The following is a 12,104-nucleotide window of genomic DNA, read 5'->3' as shown; positions in this document are numbered from 1 at the left end:
AAAAGCAGCACAGTCAGTTACTGGTGTTCAGGTCTAAGCAGTGCCTTGTCTCAGCCTTACCATATATTTAGCAAGTTCTTTTGTGGAAGGAACTGTGGGATACTCATTTGCAGACCAAACATAGTTGAGACCTCTAATTTTGTGCCTTCTGCCCCCTCTGCAAGATTTTTCTTACATAGATCTGGTGTCTCCATTACAGCCCAGAAGACGGATGGCAATCAGAAAATTCCTTGGGAATTAAGGGAGTTTATAGCTGATACAGTCAGCAGACACTTAAATAAATTAGAACAGTGGTAGTCATGGTGTTCTCAGAACTACGTCTTGGTTTTCTTATAGTAAAACAGTGATAACAAACATATGGGGTACAGGAAGAAGTGATTTTTAAAACTATTTTGGTAATTGGTGATATCATAGAAGCCTACAGTTATCTGAAACAAACCTCACTAGTTTTTGCCTTTTTTGCTGTTTCCATTCCAGGATTCTGGTTTCTGCCCTCCTTCAAAGTGTGGAAATTCATCTTGAGCAGGAAGAAAACCCTTCCGGCCTCCTGCGCAGTAAGAGATGCAGTGGACAGGAGACATTGGATTCATGACAATACCGTAATTTGCCCAAGAAGTGTCTTTGCTTCCTTATCTTTGCATTTCAGTATGGAAGAATGTTCCACTCACCTCTCAGAGCACCACGACCTCGGCCCCGAACACCATGGTCCCTTCCTCTTGAGCTTTCATCTGGAGAGTCAAAAGCATCGTCTGGCCCAAAATCTTCAGGTCCAGGAAAGCCATCTCTCCCCCTGGGTCCCCAGCCCTCATGTCTTGAGGGTCCTCCTCTTCTTAAGCTACAAGAAAGGATATGGTACAAATGTGGGTTTTAGACAGAATTTAGATTGAGAAACTTCAGTCAGCTTCAGTTCAATCATCAACTCATTTCTGAACTGTTTTACTTAATACTATAGCACATACAGTTACTAGAATAGGATTTGTAGGTGGAAAAGTGCTCATTTTCTGCGTCTGAGCACTTTGTCTATTCATTTTTGTAGTTTCCCCTAATTTCCTTCTGCTGATTGTGTTGGTTTTTCAAACAAGAAAAATACTTCCAAATATACCATGTTCATTTAATAAAGGGGACGGTGGGGGGGAAATCAGTGAGTGATGACAAATAGAAGGTAAAGTATAAGTGAATTTCCCTTAATGTGGTGGTCTTCTTTCCCCTTCTGTTTTTTTTTTCCCCTTCCATTGTAGTGATAAAAACAAACTGGAAGAATTCAAGCAATGAGAGTCATGGCTCTAACAGAACACATCAGCATCTCATTCCATTGATTTTTGCTATGCTAAAACATTCTCTTTTCTGTTCCATTCTTCTCGGTTTACAGTGTTAGCAGATGAATCTAGACTGCCTTTGGCTCTGTAGGGATGAGGGTGACTGTTGAACAGTGTGCACAGTGGCATTCTGCAACCTGAAGAGCAGTTTATTCAGCTGTGACAATGAAGGATTTTGCTTTGCAAAAGGTAGTTTTGACACTGAAGTTGATAATTTCTACTATGTCCCATGGCAGTAATTTGCTATGACTGGGTTGTGCATCTCGTGTGAAACGAGTATAGCTCCTCCAGTATCACACTGCGGTTTTAACTGAGACATTCAGAGAGAAGAATGGTTCTTAATGAACTGTCAGTGCCGCTTCAGGTGAGCCTGTAGGTGGCTGCATGAACACCGGTAGTTTTTGTTCTCACCTTGCCAGTTTAAACACTTGCAGCACAGATGTGTTCTCTGTGTTACTGCACCTCCAGAAGTGCATCCTAACTAGCACCGGTTGTTAGGATTGCTTTAGTTTACAGCCCCGATTCTGTGCAAGCACAGGCGAGAGCTTTATGTGGTGCAGGCTCACTGGTTCAGGAGTGCTCACGGTCAGTGTGACCCCACGCTGCTCCTGCCCATCCCTCAGCAGCAGCACACATCATGCAGGGCACTGTCTGGCCATTCCCACTGATGCCCCCCACCTCCCCTCTCTTCCCAGTTCCCTGCTGGCCAAATTGTAACCACCGTAATACATGGATGGTGTTTGCTTTGTGCAGCATCCCCTTCCCCAGCTCATTAACGACACAGTGCATCCTATTACAAGCAAAACTTTAGATACTTTTATTTAGAATTTTAACAACATTAACCTTTTAATTACAAAGTTAAATATTTTAACAGTAGTCAGAACACAATACAAGATTGTTAAACTTTTACATTTCTGTTTCATGAAAAACAATAGGTCTGTCTCCACCTCCCAGAAAACAACCACAATACAGAGAGGAGGCTGCTGTGCCTGTAGAGGTACAACAGTGGGTGGAGGGAGTGCTGTGTGTGGACAATGAACCATTTTACATTAAGCTGGATGATTTGGGAGAACAAACTGAGCAGTTTCAGGTACAAATGGTTCAGACGATAACATTGCAATATTGTTTAGCCTTGAAACAGCACAGTGCCCTAGATGTTCTTTAGAGGGCCTCCCGTTTTAATACTGACATGGTGTGATTCTGCTTAGCGTGCAAATTACCAAGATTTGCAACGCAAAATCTTATGGCTAGCAGGAATAGGGCCTTTCCTTTTCGTTTCCAGGCAACATTATGCACACAGTTTAGTTGTGATATCTATCATACCTATGCCTGACATAGCCACAGCTCCTGAAATTGTGTTATGTATATTCTATTTCATGTCAATCATGTGTAAACCCCTGCCTTGCGTAGGGCTCAGTTTCTGTTTTGACTGCTTTTGGATCTTCCTTGAGGCCTAGGACCTTAATGTACAGAACTACAGACTCTGCAGATTAGCAGGCAGGAAGAGGCAGGTCTCTGTAGTAGAAGCATCATGTTAATGTGCATAGGTACAGTAAGAACAGGACAGGGATGAAAAGGACGGGAAATTAGAGAGAAACACACATACACACACTTCCCTGTCATGCTTCATCAAACCAGTTACAGTCTAAATTCCAAACCAAGTCAGCTAAATAAGGGGTTGGGACTCTTGAGTTCACCTCAGCATCTGCAGTAAATGGCACTTATTTTGCCTTCATTCAAAGAAATTCATTAAGTTTGCAAGCACAATAAGCCTTTTAGAGCCCTGTGCTGATTCCTTTTAAACCACACTGTACAAACACTTGCACTCTGACAAACAGACTCCTCTTAGTTGAGAAGTTAGATTTACGGGTCACAAGGTCCTTAAAATCTTCCTGAAACCTTTCTAAAAATCAGGATCACCATAAAATACCTTCCAGTCCCACAGCATTTCCAATGTAAGATTTGAAAATCTCTACTGAGCTTCTAAAAGTGTTGTCTGCTGCATCTTTTAGAGTTCTGTACTGCAGAGCATTCAGCTTGGATTCTCTCTACTTTTTAGAAATGGCTTTGTTACCTTAGTTATTGTTCATTTCTTTTCATACTCTTCACACAAAAGGAAGGTACAGCTTTACAGAGCTAGGCAGAAAATAGCTGAAAGAAGAGCTGTGTAGATGCAAAGTAAAAGGAATGTAAGAAAATGATTAAAAAGGCAACTAAACCACACAAAGTTCACATTATGTGGAGACCACAAGATATTTGTACATGTTCTTATACATACAGAGTTGGTGGTCAGTGAGAAGCTTAGACCTTGGAGGCCAAATTTAACTCAGTTAAACCAGCATGAAAGTGGAGCCATTTTGATGACAGTTAATCTTGCTGATTTAGCATAATTCCTCCATATTTACGTTTGTAACTAGACACAAATTCACCCTGTTCATGTATTTGGAAATTAAAGGCGGCTGGGCTGTTGTGGCGATGGGGGTCCCTGTGGGCCATGGCGGGCGCCTTCTTCTTGCTGGGGTGCTGCAGAGAGGCAGCTCTGCGGGGGTCCCCGTGCCACGTTACTGGGGGGGGGGGTGGGTGGGTGACGTGGCAGGGAGGGAGCGTGGCATCGCTTGTGCTGGGGGTTGTGTCGGGGCTGTGGGGCCAGGGCCGTGAGGGGCTGTGTGCTCTGGGGGGCTGACGCAGGGCGGGTCAGGGTCGTCCTGGTGCTGAGCCGGCCGGGCTGGAGCGTGGCCGGGGGGGGACAAGTGGAGCGCTGGCGGGGTAGGGGTGCCTGCGGGGAGAGCCCCCTGAATGAGCCCGATCCTGTCTTGACTCGGAAGCTGTGCAGGGGTGAGTTCATTGGTCCTTGCTGGGTGAGCTCCCTTGGATGAGAGTTCCTCCCTGCATGGGAGACACCCCCGAGGAAGGCCGGGTGCTGCAGGCGTTTGAAAGGCGGTGTCGGCCCCCTTTTAGTTCCTGGGGTGCTGCGGCTGTGCTGTTGTGGAGGGGCAGCCATGCGGTTCTTGCAGGGGGCGGCAGGGAGGGAGTGTGGCGTTGCTTGGGGTGGGGGGTATGTGTAGCCTAAATGACTTTGAAGGTTCCTTCCAACCCAAGCTATTCTATCATTCTGTGACTTACACTGCAGTTGGAAATGCTGTGTCTGGAGATTAAAATAGTGAATGCTAATGCTGAAGGTAACTGAACCTAGAAATACCCCTTGCTGTGAGGTGCTATTGAAACAGGCTAGACAGAGTTCTGCTAGTTAGGACATGGGAATACGTGAGCTTTCATTAGTTGGTCTCTTGCCCTTTTTTTTTTTTTTTTTGCAGACCTGTGCTTTGACGTGTGAATTGAGGCAAATTAGAGATAACGTGACAGGAACACCTGTGCTAGCATTGAGGGGGGCAGAGAAGAGCCAAACTGACTGCAAACTGAGTACAAATCGGTGCAGTCCCGGAGGGCAAAAACTCTCACCTTAGTATGAGTCCTCCTTCTATTCTGCAAGTTGACAGGACCCCTTTCACCAGGTGCTGTCACCACGAGGTTGAGCCACTGGACTGAATTAGGCAGGTTACTCCCTTCCTAATTGAGCCCAGGTTTGTTCCCTGATCTCAGAAGTGGCCACAGCTGGTTGAAAGTCAGGAGTTCTCCCATAAATCATTGCACACTACAAAAAGAACCCCAGCAACAGAAAGCAGTAAGAAAGGGTGTTTGGTGGAGAAAAATAAAGGGTTTGAAAAGTCCTGTTGTTTTCTTCAGATGCGTTTTTGCCATCAGTTATCTGCTGGCAAGGATAAGCTTCCCTGAAGCAGTCCTTTCTGGGTTATTGTCTGGAAGTTGAGGTAAGGGAGATTGTATCTTGTTTTATGTCAAATATTTTAGGGCCTGGTTAAAGAGTATTCTGAATTTCATTGCTAATTCTGGTATTACAAAATATCCATGATGCTGGAGCTGGCTGTGATCATCTGGTTCACCAGGATATGTCAGAGCAACTCAACATGAGCTACCAGTAGGCAAAGCTATGATGAAGTGTTACCTGCAGAGACCTTGCATGTCTCCTGGTGTGGCTCTTGGGTCTCTGTGTGATTCCTGCACACCACTGGGTCAGGCTCCTCAGGCTTTTCTTTTCTCCACCTCGGCTCCCTACCAGCTACCCTCTAGGCTCTTGCAGCTGCTGATGGTCCCCTTCCATCCAGCTGCAGGGTTTATCACTTCTGCCCTGGACCAATGGTGCTCGGTTGGTGCTTTCCCCTGCCCCAGCAGTTCTCAGCCTGTCTCGTGAGTGCTGCCACCGTGTGGCACAGTGCAGGTGGCACTTGTGCTGCTTTCTCACTCCCTTGCTAGCAGCTCTCCATCAGGGTAGCCTGGGGGCACTCACGGGAGCCAGCGCCTGCACGAAGAGCAGGGGCTCTGTTTGGTGGTCTTTGCCCCCTGACCCTATTTTGCCTGACTTATTTAAAAGCCTTGTTGCTGGTGTGAGATTTCACGTGCCAACTGCTTTAAAATTCTGGACTTTTTGGGTTCTTCATCCTTACTGAAAGCTGTGACAAAGCAGTAAGCTGGTTTTCAGGACATACCTGGTTGGTTTTAGCAGCAGCAGTACTAGGTGATCTCACTTCTTTGCTTGTAATTTGTAGGTAGCTTTTCATGTTTAAGGGAAGAATTTGCTGAGACCTGTTTGGTCTTTGTACTTGATCTCTAAGATTTAATTCTGGTTTGTAGTCATTTTTCCTTCCCTTGTAAGCTCTGCCCGGTGTCCTGCTTGAGGTTGTTTCTCAGTCGAAGAAAGCTCTTCTCGTGAGGTTTTCCTGTGCTCCTGGTACGGTTTGCTAATAGGCTTGATGGGCTTCCTGCCTCCTTTTGCTCTCAGGGAAGATCTTGGCCTTGTCTGCCTTGCAGCGCTCTCCATACTCCCACAGCATCAGCACAGTGAAATAATGCCTCATGCCAGCCTCTGCCCTTCCTGCTTAGAAGGGCCAAAACTGCTGAATCTGATGGCTGCTCACATGGAAGCAAGAATCTGGATTACTTTCCTTGCATGCTATTTTTGCTTTTTGTTTGTGTCCCCCCTGCTTCCAACAGCCTAAATTTGTGCTGCAGCATCAATTTCCTCATTTAAAGTTTTAGCCTTTGTCAACATCTTTTCCTTTTAAGGGACAGAGAGATTTTATCTTGCTGGAACATCAGCCGAATGCAGTGGTCCAGCTCTGCTTGTCAGAGCTCTGATGGACTGTGGCTGCTGCCTCCTACTATTGTTAGCCAGGCTTCTGTGCAAGGAAATCAGAAAGACACGTGGGTAGCAGCGTCGCTGTCCTCATGGTTTGCTATTCCAGTGCTGTGTGATGGCTGCCAGTTTGCTGTGGCCCAGGTTCCATGGTTTGTTGTGGCAAAGGTGCTGTTCCGTTTACTGGGAGCGCTCATGGAGCTGAGGTTTTGTTCTGACTGAAGGCAGGTGTCAGAAACCCACCATTAGCATCGTTCTAACTTGACATGTAAAGCAGATACTAATGTTTGTCCCAGGCAGTATCTGCATCTGCAGGTAATCAGAAAGTTGCTTGCTCATCCTAGGGTTACACTGTAAGTAGCCTGTTGTAAGGCAGCTTTTGTATCGTGTTAGCTAAGTCTCTTTTCAGAATCTCTGGTTTAAGTTCAGCATTAATAATAGAGAACTCTGATGTATAATGGTGGTGAATCGATATTTATTTATAGATATAATACTATGAAATAGCTTTGTTATCACTTGCAAAAAATGCTTCCTTTTCTGTTTCCCTGGCAGTCAGTGCAAACAACATCTATTCCTTCATGATGACTGGGATTGTGAACTCAACAAATTCCTATTTTACAATGAGGAAAAGAAACAATTTTTTTAATGTAGAACATGGTCAGTGGAGGCCTCACTTTGTTTCCTACAAGAGAAAAACACTCCATACATCTCTATGTGCAGCAAGCTTGGCTATGTGTAGAAATACCAACTGTAAATGCTTTAGCACATTTGTACTGGTTTTGGCACCGACAGGGAGTAAGCGGGCGGCTGTGTGGTGCGTAGCTGCTGGCTGGGGTGCAACCGTGGAAGCTGTTTAGGTTATTTAATAGAGTGCCTTGTCTGTGATCCTTCCTGGATTTGAAAACTCTGCGCTTGGGGAAGAAATTGCTCTGAAATTCCTTGGTTATAAAACAGTAGCAAATGGTATCTCAACAGCAGGTTTTATTTGCCATCCTATGAGGCTTATCCATGAGGCCACAGGAACAAAAGTGTTACTGTTTTGTACTTCAGAGTAGGCAACTTCATTGGAGCTCACTGGAAATTGAGCAAGGTGCCCCATGTCAACAGGCAGAAAACATGAACATGACAGGGTTTGCAGAACAAGTGTGTAGTTTGCTTTCTGGGTTAACAGTAGGGTAACAGGTTGATATGGCTCAGCCTTCATCTCTCTTCAAAGTAATTAACATTTTCATAATACTCTGTTTGGAACAGGCATTCGTTGTAACCAATGAGATGCAGAAGCCCAGAAGGGGATCGGGATCCTACAGCAAAGAGCGTTTTTGAAGGCCCTTTGTGCTATTCCTGAAAACAGAAGATGTCTTCCTTGGTGAACACCTCTTGCCTGGACACGTAAGTGATGCCTATCATGGGCATTGACAGCACACCATAAAGGAGGATGGGCTAACAGGGACCCTAAACCCCTTGATCTCTAACAGTAGTTAATAGCAGTGTATTTGCTGACAGCTACAAGGATGACAGCACTCACGCATCAGCTTGAACAATGGATGATTCTTAAGTTCAGGCACAATTTGTGTCTGGTTTCTTTTGCTGTCTTTGAAAAGAGACTTTAAAAGGCAGAATGAGGGCCAAGCAGCGTGTGCTGTGATGAAGTTGGTCACATGCACTCTGCTTGCAGTGAAAGACCGTTAATGTCAGGGTATTAAATAATACATCAAAGAAAATTGGGGCATAAATGATCAGCTGAGTGACCTGAATGGTTTCATCCATTTTTATGCTGAGCTTCCATCATGCTGGGACCTGTGCCAAAGTACTGACACAAAGCAGTTAGATCTAGTGTTTGGATGAGGAGAGTTTTCTGTGATGGGAATAGTTGTTTCATATGTTGTTTGGCTGGTGTCTAGACAGTGGTTTCAGCACGTGGTCTGCAGACACTTGAAGGTGACAGGACACTTTTAGGGAAGCTATCTGTGAGTTGTCACCAAGAAAGCTAGTTGTCTGTAGGTTTAAATGAGCAAAATATGGATTTGCATTCCCTGGAGGAATGTTTAGGTATTTACAAGACAGAAGATGCTCAGAGTCAAGGGCCATGAAGCCAAAGGAGATACAGCTATCACATGCATTTCAACAACTCTATAATGTTTCCCATGCTGACTCTATGGGGCTCTTCTTTCTAGTGCCCCAGGATTTCCATTTGTGGCTTAACTGTTTTGAGCTGCTCTGTTGTCACTTCCCTGTGGAGTGTGCTGAAACCTAAGCTAAGCAAGCTGAAGATGTGATAATCTGGTATGAGACCATCTGGTGCAGGGCCCTCCAGCTGAGTGCTGGTTTGGGTTGTGCTTGCACAGCTCTGGGCAGGGAGGTGGGCGCACCAAGCACCTTGGCACAGAGTGTAGACTCTCTCTAGGCTGAACAAAGTCTCCTCAACCCTCCTCAGACTGAGGCTGCTGCACAGAAATGGCCTCTTGAGATGGGCTGGGTGCCCGGGGCAGGGATGGAGCTGGAGATGGCCATGATGGGGCCAGTGGCAGGGCTGCAGCCTGCACTCCTGTTTGAGCACAGGCTTCAGGCTGGCAACTGAACCAAGGCCTTGGCATCTCACATGGGTAGCAAAGAGCCTCACTTCTTGTACCCTGCATTGACAGAAATAGAGGGGGTAAGAGAGAGCTGTAGGCCCTGAAGGGCTCGGTGGTGGGCTGTTTAATTGGTGTTAATGATCAGCATGCAAAACAGCTGGTGGGGAATTGTCTCACTGCCTATTCACTCTTAGTACCTGACCAGCTGAAACACTTCACTGCAGTTCTGGGGAGCCAGCTCTAGGGAAATTCACTTATTTCAACTGATTTGAACTGGTCTTTTATCAGTGTAGGAAGTACCAAGTCTTGAAAGCAGCACTCCTCTGGTGCAGCTGATGGACCCCTGAGCCCAGCAGGAGGTCTGAGGCTGCTCTTCCATTTACCTATAAGAAAAATGACGCTTGAACCACAGCAGGATGTAGAGCTTTCATGTGCATAGCCCCAGATTTATCTACCTTTCCTAGCCTGCCAGCCCTGCAGCAGTAGTGCAGGTTTCTAGGTCACTAAAAGGTATTATCTGCTGAACATTTTACCGTGACAGCACTTCAACTGTACCATAGCTGGTGAGGGGGGGGGCTTACAGAGCAGAGCACACACGGCCTGTTACACAGACTCCCTTTCCTGGGAGCCCTGGGTACCATTCGCAGGGATAGAGATGTGTATTTGCCCCTGATTTCAAGAAAATACCACAACAGAGCGGTGCATGCGGGCAAACAGCACCTTTACAGAGACCCCTCCCTACCCATGCCTCTGCTGCACCCTGGGGGTCACAGAGCCTCTAGGAAGCCCAGCCTTGCAGGGGATGCATGGTGCCCAGCACGCAGTGTGCCGATGAACCCAGACATACAGGGACAAGGTCCTCGGATCCTGCAGTGGAGCATGGCAAAGGGGCCCAGGAGGAAGAGGCGAGGCCAGTGGGGATGTGAATGGAAAACTCCCGTGATTGCTACTTAGTACACACCCAGCAAGCCCTTGGGGAATTTGCCTCTGCGTTCCGCGCACACAGCAGCATCCCCTCCAGTTTGGTGGCTGCTGCCAGAGCTTATCTACTCTTGGTGGCATTAGTGTCACTGCACAGCTAACATTGATGGGTGGCTATAACAGATCACCGCTCAGCTGCTTGCCTTAGGGAAAGGATTCCTTTGTGTAGCTGCCTCTCACAGCTTGAAGGCTGCTGCAAAGGTTTGAAGCTCCATGACAGACAAGACTATATATATTTAAAGATTCCTGCTTGTAATGAAATGAAATAGTTCTCCTGGAATAATAAAGATGTTATCAGGCCAGGAGCACATTTCTTTTGTCTTCTCCAATGTTCTCTTATAGTCTCTTCCCTTCCTGTCCCTTATACTCTTTTCTCTTATATTCTCCTATATTCTCTTAGTCTCTTCCCTTCCCTTATGGTTATATTTTCTTATATTCTTTTCTATTCTCTTTCCAAGTATTCTCTTAGCCTTTTCTAGTACCTATTCTCTTATATTCCCTTCTGTTCTTTTGCATTCTTTTATATTCCCTTCTCTTCAACTCTTTTATATTCTCCTGTATTCTCTTGGAGTGTCTTCTAGTCTCCTCCCTTTTCTTATAGTCTCTTCCCTTCCCTTATGTTCTCCAATGTTCCCTTCTGTTATATTCTGTTCTCTTCTTTTAAATTCTCTTCTCTTATGTTCCCTTCCCTTCTTGTGTTATAGTCTCTTAGAGTCCTTTTTTATAGTCACCTCCCAAGGATGGAAGGAAGGATGGATGATGGAAGGATGGAGTGTCATATTAGTGTTATATAGTGTTATATTCTCTTAGAGTAATTTCTGAGGAAGAGGAGAGAGGAAAGAAGGGAGGGAGGGAGGAAGGACGAAGGAAGGAAGGAACTTTGTTCTAGGAGACCAGAAGCAACAGACGAGGATATCGACTTACTCTCCTGGCCACCAAACCACATTGCATTGTCATTGTGATGGTGTTACTGGTGGCTTATATACCACCATTATATATGATATACCATATAGTATATGCTATATCTCATAGTATATAATATATGATATTGTAATATTTATAATATATCATATCATTATATATTGAATAATTATTTCCCTTTTTTACTACATACTTCTATTTCATATACTCATAAATACACTCTATGATATAACTCAATATAAAATATAATCTTCTAAAATTCTCATATATTATTATTTACTTGCATAATTACATTACAGAAAATTAATTATATTATATATTTATATAATTATCGAAAATAATTATTATTCTAAGGCATAATTAGGTCATATTTAATGGAAATTATAATGTAACTTCTTAGATCATTACATTATTATACTTTATTATTATATTATTTTAATTTTTATATTATAATATCTTTATATTCTAAGAACTATTATAATGTGATTATATTATATATTATTATGTTATTAATAATACAACTATATGATAATACATATGCATATAATATATGATATACTATAAATATAATTCTATAATTTATACTACTATATATTGTAAATAAGATCTAAATATTTAAAATAATATTTGATACTTAATTTTTTATATATTAACTTGATTACAATAAAATGTATAGTATATAAAGAATACATATTATATTTATACGAAAAATTATAACATATAGTATCTAATGTTATCCATAATATATCATATAATTATATACATAATTTCATTAATTCTGTTATGTTTAATATGATAATATGTAATAGCATCATCTCTATAACATATGATATATTAGATTATTATATGATAGATACTATAATAATATATTATTCATAATAAAATCAATATAATATTTAATATTTATAATTTATATAATTTATCTATAATACATCATACAATAATATATCAGATTAAGCATAACAGAATATCTTATATATTTTATATTAATATATTAATATTTCAATACCTATTGTATATTTATTTACTATATAAGTATTTATATTATTAATATATGTTACCGATATATTAATATTATTATTAATTATTTAAACATATTAACAT

At 43.0% G+C, this 12,104-nt stretch overlaps 1 protein-coding gene across 9 annotated transcripts in view; it reads left to right on the top strand.

Moving 5' to 3' along the window:
• The window catches only part of LOC136012336 (claudin-15-like), a 53,193-nt gene that overhangs the window by 23,933 nt on the left and 17,156 nt on the right, over nucleotides 1-12,104 (top strand). For 5 of the 9 annotated variants that reach the window (XM_065675488.1, XM_065675487.1, XM_065675486.1 and 2 more), the window contains 2 exons: nucleotides 478-767; nucleotides 7,777-7,914. The gene's annotated coding sequence lies outside the window, so the exon portion shown is untranslated. Of the gene's footprint in view, nucleotides 1-477; nucleotides 768-1,369; nucleotides 1,506-4,973; nucleotides 5,144-7,776; nucleotides 7,915-12,104 lie in introns of those variants that run through there. The other 4 variants (XM_065675489.1, XM_065675483.1, XM_065675490.1 and 1 more) reach the window with 4 other exon arrangements.

The sequence above is a fragment of the Lathamus discolor genome, chromosome 3 (assembly GCF_037157495.1).
Source record: "Lathamus discolor isolate bLatDis1 chromosome 3, bLatDis1.hap1, whole genome shotgun sequence".
NCBI classification, from domain to species: domain Eukaryota; kingdom Metazoa; phylum Chordata; class Aves; order Psittaciformes; family Psittacidae; genus Lathamus; species Lathamus discolor.
The sequence above is the reverse complement of the archived record's forward strand: the minus strand, read 5'-3'. Positions and strand labels throughout refer to the sequence as shown.